General features: G+C 41.9%; 1 long non-coding RNA gene across 1 annotated transcript; it reads left to right on the top strand.

The window, feature by feature from the left end:
- Positions 1-3,891: 3,891 nt before the first annotated feature.
- Positions 3,892-6,851, top strand: LOC110141743 (uncharacterized). The gene is made up of 2 exons (XR_002315126.2): positions 3,892-4,126; positions 6,570-6,851. It is a non-coding gene; the product is annotated as an uncharacterized lncRNA (long non-coding RNA).
- The last annotated feature ends 203 nt before the right edge of the window (positions 6,852-7,054 follow it).

Raw genomic sequence — 7,054 nt, 5'->3', positions numbered from 1 at the left:
GGATTTTCATCTGTCTAAAAGAAGATGTGTAGGCCACATCGGCTCTGGAATATCTGCTCTCCTAGACTCACATACTATAAACTCCGGGGAGGTTTGCTGTTTTCTGCTTAACTAGTTCCTACTTTGCTCTGTTCTTGTGAGTCTTGTGGAATGACCAATGCTGGTTGAATTCTCCTTCTCAGAAGCCAGGGTGGGACATGTACAGTCTCAGTCAATGCAAGTTCTGGCCTGGGATTCTCTTGAAAATTTGAAGCCAGGAGGAAAACAGTCTTGTGCTTTTGGTCACAGATCTGGAAAGATATATTGTTGGTTGTTGCCACCATCATGGATAAAAGCCTGTTTACAGAAAGAGAGAATATAAAGCCTTGTGGAATTCAAGAGAATTGGAAGTGAGAGGAGATATCTGCTTCCCCACAGTTACCCTTCTGATAAGCTTTCTTTGACTTGAACTAGCCTGAATTAACCAAAGGGTTCTCACTCCCCCTGACTGCATCTCTCCTGTCTCCTCACACTGCACCTGAAATACCCAACATTCCTCATTTCCAGACTCCAGATTTATAGTGAGTCTTTTCTGTCTGTTTCTCATCTTGATGAACCATCCATGGCATGAAAAGGCTAGGAAATTCATCCCCGCTAGGTAGCTCATGGCTAATCCTGGCTTAATGTGCTGCTTTTCCCAGGTTATGACACTACGGGGCAATTGAAAATAGTGGGCTTCCTGGGTGGCTCACATGGTTAGGAATCCACCTGCAATGCAGGAGACCCAGGTTTGATCCCTGGGTCAGGAAGATCTCTTGGTGAAGGGAATGTCTACCCACTCCAGCATGCTTTCCTGGAGAATTCCATGGAGAGGAACCTGCCGAGCTATGTAGTCCATGGTGTTGCAAAAACTCGGACACCACTGAGCAACTAACTCTCACACAAATTGGTTATAGTAACACCTGCACCAACAATAGTAATTACTATTTATTGAGTGGAGGTACTGTGCTAGGCACATATATGTGTTAAAACATTTAAAACTTATCACGACCTTACTATCTCTATTAGGGACGTAAGGAGGTGGGAGGGGAGAGAGGAATAATTTCCAACAGTGTAATTTCAGGGATTGTAGCTACTCCTTGTGTGCCTGCATACTTCAGTCTTGTCCAACTCTTTGTGGCCCCATGGACTGTAGCCCGCCAGGCTCCTCTGTCCATTTGATTCTCCAGGCAAGAATACTGCAGAGTTGCCATGCCTTCCTCCAGGGGATCTTCTTGACCCAGGGATCAAACCCACATCTCTTACATCTCCTGCATTGGCAAGCAGGTTCTTTACCACCTGGGAAGCCTGTAGCTACTGCTTACTCATCCTTAAAACTATGTCACCACCCATATTCTACAGCTCCCATGGATAACTGGTCAGGGGTACAGGGTAGGCAGGCCTAAGCAGGGAATCCCATCTTTTTCTTTTGATTTGGAGACTTGGTGGCTAAGAGAGGCCAAATTTCAGCATTTGCCAGCAGAAAGGAAGGCCGTGTACTATCTGTTTAAAGCAAGCAGGGTGCAGGCTGGAAGCCAAGGAACCCTGGCCAAAGAGACCAGGGCAAGAGAATATTTATTATCAACTATCACCCACACAGTGAACACATGATTGAAAACTCCCCAGAGGAAAGGGATCAATGACATTGGGAATGTGGTTCAGAAAGATGAGCCAGGGTTTTCTAGCCAAGCCCCTTGCAAGACTGAATCTTGCCAAGTTTAGTAACAGGACAAGCTCTGCCCCAAAGTTTCTTCTCCCCTAGTTGCTTCTCTCTCTCCCTTCCTACATGAGACAGGCAATTTATCTTTCCATTCTTTAATAGGTTTCTAGTGAGCCTCTACCACATATTAAGACAAGATTCCTCCTCCTGAGGAAGTTATAATTCCTAGGAAAATCAGGCAAGAAAGCTAGCAATAACAATAGAGTATGAAGTGTGTGGTGATAGAGTATAAAGAACATAAGTTTAAGAAATTCTGAGCCAACTAGATTTAGTTCAGAATCATCATTCTGCCTCCTACTGATATGATCGTGGACAAGTTTTTTACCTGCATGTGCCTGCATTTCCTCATTTGTGAAAGGAGGATAATTGTCATTTCTATTGGATAGGGTTGTTGGAATGATTAAATGAGATCTATAATCCATGTAGGGTTTCCCTGGCGACTCAGACAGTAAAGAATCTGCCTGTAGTGCAGGAGATCCAGGTTTGATCCCTGAGTCAGGAAGATCCCCTGGAGAAGGAAATGGCTACTCATGCCAGTATTCTTGCCTGGAGAATTCCATGGACAGAGGAGCCTGGCAGGCTACAGTCTATGGGGGTCACAAAGAGTTGGACACAACTGAACAACTAAACACTTCACATAATCCATGTAAGACACTTGGCATGGAATCTGGCAAATACTGAGTGTTCAATAAACGGTTCTACTACCTCTCTACAGGTGTTTGTCCTGAAGAGGCAAGCTGGTAAAGCAGTCCTTCTTTGCTTCTGATTCTATTCAACAAGCATTATTAAGAGTATGGTATCTGCTAGGTTGTTGTTCAGTCACTCAGTCATGTCCGACTCTTTGAGACCCCACGGACTGCAGCACACCAGACTTCCATGTCCCTCACCATCTCCCAGAGCTTGCTCAAACTCATGTCCACTGCGTCAGTGATGCCATCCAACCATCTTGTCCTCTGTAGGTAATTTAGGAAAAATCAAGCAATATAAGACTCAGTCCCTATCATCAAACACTTTGCAAACTAGCAAATGAACGTTTGGATATATAAGAAACCGTGCATTTAAGTACTAAGCAGTGTGATTCTACTAACAAATGTCCTTGGAGAAATAGAGTGGTCAGAAAATGTTTCATGGAAGAGGTGGGCCTGGAAATGGGCTTTGAATGAGAGAGAAGATGTGATCAGCAGAGGAGGATATTCAAGGTGGGGAAATTGCTTAAGTACTATTGGGAATCAGGAGGTCAGAAGCTCAGAAAGGTCCCCTAGGTCCTGTTTACCATACTGGGGAGTGGAACTGGATCCTGAATTCAATGAATAGCCATGAACGCCTGTATATTGGGAGAAAGGCACAATTTGAGTGCAGGTTGAGGATAAATTGCTCCATGCAAATAGGGTAGATTGCTGGGGATCGGCTTCAAGGGGGTGGAGGAGGGGAGACTAACTTGGTAATGACAATTGTCCATACCTGGGGCAACAGAACCTGAATAAGACTGGAGTAGTGAGGAAGACAAGGAAGCTGACTATAACATATTTTTTAACTGTTTTTTTTTATTGTGAAAAAAAATACGTAACATAAAATTTACCTTCCTAATCATTTTCATGCATACAGTTCAGTAGTCTTAAATACTTTCCCATTGTTGTGCAACCCATCTCGAACTTTATCAACTTGCAAAAATTGAAACTATACCCATCAACTTCCCATTTTCCCCTCCTCACTGCCTCTAGTTACCACCATTCTACTTTCTGCATGACAGATATTGTTATATCAGTTAGAACTGTTGGTTTCAAGAGCAAATGAACTTAAACTAACAGGCAAAGGGAGTGGAAAGGGATGTATTAAAGATTTATACAAGCAGATCATGATGCTCCCAGAAGCAAATGCATCTGGGCCTCTGAACTGGCTAAAATCTAACCAGAAAGGTATCAGGCTTCTCTGAAGTCATATCTGCTTCTCTTTGCTACTTCACTCTCTATGCAGGCTAACTTCTTCGCCATCTCTCTCCACTTCTTAGCATCTTCTGTGCCTCCAGCTCTGAGTTTATGTTTCAGTTCTACCCTCATGCAGAGACTAAATGGCTGTTTCTGAATCTCAATTCAAAATCCAAGAGACAGAATTTGACTGGTTCAGTTAGTGGCCATTGTCCATCAGTGTTCCAATCAGTTATTGCCTCCGAATGTGTCACATGGTACAAATACAGCTGGTAAGGCTGATTTCAAGAGACAACAGTGGTCTTTGGAAACTGGCAGATATTCAAAGAGGAATTTCAGAGAAAGGATTAAGATGGCTTGGTGACAGATGGCTGGAATCCTGTGGCACGGAAGTGGCTGAGGAGATCAGGGAGGAATAAGAGATGGGGGGCTGCCTTAAGGAGCTCACAACCTAATTGGGAAGGTGAGTTATTCAAGGAGCCTTCAATTCGGAGTGGACTGCAAAGAATTATGCTGTTTTCTAAAGTAGCCACTGTGGTAGCCACTTTCCAGAAAAGCTGCCATAATCTCATAAATTTAAAAAGATACCATAGGAAAGGAGGCTATTAATATCATTTACATTCTGTGGTGAGAAATGGAAGGGAGACCTTTTCCTCTAGGGTCATTCATTGCAGAGGAGAGCTGACAGACCTCGCGTTACAGCCTACGTGTGTTAGTTGCTCAGATGTGCCTGACTCTTTGCGACCCCACGACTGCTGCCCACCAGGCTCCTCTGTCCCTGGGATTTTCCAGGCAAGGATACTGGAGTTTGTTGCCATTTCCTTCTCCAGGGGATCTTCATGACCCAGGGATCGAATCTGGGTCTCCTGCACTGCAGGCAGATTCTTTACTGACTGAGCTTCCAGGGAAGCCCATGAGAGTTATTTGTCCTGATTTATGAAACCATCTCCAAGGTCAGGGTAGTTCCAGTTGGTTTTTTTTGTAGCCAAGCTCCCAGGATATTTCTGCAAAGATGGTTTGTTTCTACTACTGAGGATTAAAAAGACAAAAAATAGAAAGCATCGTTCAGAGAGAGCTCAAAATTAAAAATAAAATTCAAATCAAATCAGAAACATCCTGAGAACCTCCCACCAATGATTCCAGACTTTGTTAGCAGCAGATCAGTGACTCCAGCTGTACACAAAATGCAATAAGCAATTAAATACAGGATGCAAAAGGAAAAAAATTATATAGTCACGAAGCTACTGGAGCCTTCCTTTCTTCAAAATATTTCAGCTCTAGCTTCTTTAAATTTAATTTCACTTAAAAATTTCAAGAGACTAGTTGGCTTCTCTGAGATTATATATTCTGTTTTAGATGAAAGCTGAGTAGTTCAGTGAATTGTATTTCAACTCATTTCTCTAGACATCAGTTACCAGAAACCTTTTTAATGAAAGCTTTGAGGACTGTCTGTCCATTATGCTGCTAAGGAGCCTGAGTCAGCAAGCTCATTCAGATTTAAAAATTTAACTGGCCTTCTTCCAGTCTTTAATCAAAAACTAATGTACTTTTCCAACCTAAGTTTTTTGCCTTCACTGTCTATGGAGGATACTGGATAAAACATTCTTGGGAAACAGCTGGTTCAGTCTGTAAATTGCCATCACCATTATTTTGCAGAAATATTGTGTACATGTGTGTGTGTGCTTAAAGAAATAACCTATAGAAGGTCCTTAATGTCATCCAGCATTAATTTACCTTTGTAAAGTCAGTTTTGCCACAAACACATTTTCCAGTACAGAAAATGGAGTAGGAGAATTTTCTTCTTGCCTGTCTTCCAGAACTTGGGGACAGAATAAGCAATTGAATGAATCTGAGTGACGGAAGAAATCATAGAGAGTCTGCAGAAATCTAAGTTCCTTCCCTAGATCTTTGCCATAAGGCTGAGTATATCCTGGAAGGCAAGCTAAACTTTTGTTTACAGATTTTGAACTGTATTGCCATATACCTGAAACTCAAATAATGAAAAAATAAAAAGAAGTTGAACACTTAATTCCATGTATTTAAGTTGATCCCAAATGAGAGAAAAATGAGCAGGATCAGGGCCTGGGAAAACAGATAATGAATTAGAAAAGGTAACACTATTAATAGATAGAACTCTGGCAGAATGACTTCCCCAAGGATGGAAGGGGTATTCTCACAGAGGGATTTGTTTATTCTCTTTCATTCACTGAAAGATTAAAATATAATCCAGAGTGCTTTTAAAAGCAAGCCAGGGCACTTATTTCAGTGCTCACGCTAGATGAGATTTTATGGCAAAGCCACCATTCTATGTAAATACAACAGGTCAGAGAGGCTATCACTGACCACTGGAATCAAGATAGTTCTCATCATATATATATATATATATATATATATATACATGAGAGAGAGAGAGAGAGACTCTCAACAACCTGATTAAAGAAATACTGTCTTTCATACAGTTTCTTTTGTCTTATTTTTGTATTAGGGAAAGTCAGTCTGCTCATTTAACTGTATGGATTTTATTTTTGTTTCCTGAGCTGATGATGCCTTTGTTACATGTGAGCACAGAAGTGGATAAATCAGTCTATCTCAGCAATCCCATGAATTCTTGACATGTGTAGAGAAAAGATCTTGGTATCATAGTACTCAATAGCCTTTGCATGTCAGCCAAGAGCCATAACACATATAAAACATTTACACTTGAGAAACACAGCTCTCATTAATACATATGTATTAGCAAAGCCAAGTGCTGCATGAGATAGAATTGTGCATGAATGACTTACAAGAAAATTGTACAAATTATCAGTGGATTCAGAATAACTATGCAATAAAATGAGGGAACTTGTAAAAACAAGGTTGATCTGAAGAGCTCAACTTTCTCATTTCACTCCCATAATCTATCACAGGTCTTGCAGCTCGAACACTGAATGCTTTCTGGGACTGTCAGGATTACTTACTACTCCAAGTGATGGTTTTGAGGATCCAGGCACTGCTTTTCCTGTGGAGAGTCAGCAGATACCACAGTTGACTTCTGAAGGGAGGAAGGCTGGCCAAACAGAAGAGATTGGTTTCACTTCTGAAGCTGTGTTGCATGAGACCAACCCCATGGATATGACAGACATAGGAGTGTTAATTTCCAGTGCTGTGCCCTAAGCAAACCTTTTGGAGAATACACTATGTGCCCAAAATACTGCTCTCCAGAACATTCCACATTTAGCCCTCCCTACAGTTCAGAGGCAGATGGTAAAGAATCGGACCTGCAATGCAGGAGCCCTGGGTTCAGTCTCTAGGTTGGAAAGATCCTCTGAAGAAGGGAATGGCTACCCACTCCAGTATTCTTGCCTGGGGAATTCCATGAACAGAGGAGTCTGGCAGGCTACAGTTCATGGGG

The sequence above is a fragment of the Odocoileus virginianus genome, chromosome 7 (genome assembly GCF_023699985.2).
Source record: "Odocoileus virginianus isolate 20LAN1187 ecotype Illinois chromosome 7, Ovbor_1.2, whole genome shotgun sequence".
Taxonomy (NCBI): Eukaryota; Metazoa; Chordata; class Mammalia; order Artiodactyla; family Cervidae; genus Odocoileus; species Odocoileus virginianus.
Note: the sequence above shows the minus strand (reverse complement) of the source record. Positions and strands in the feature narration are given on the sequence as shown.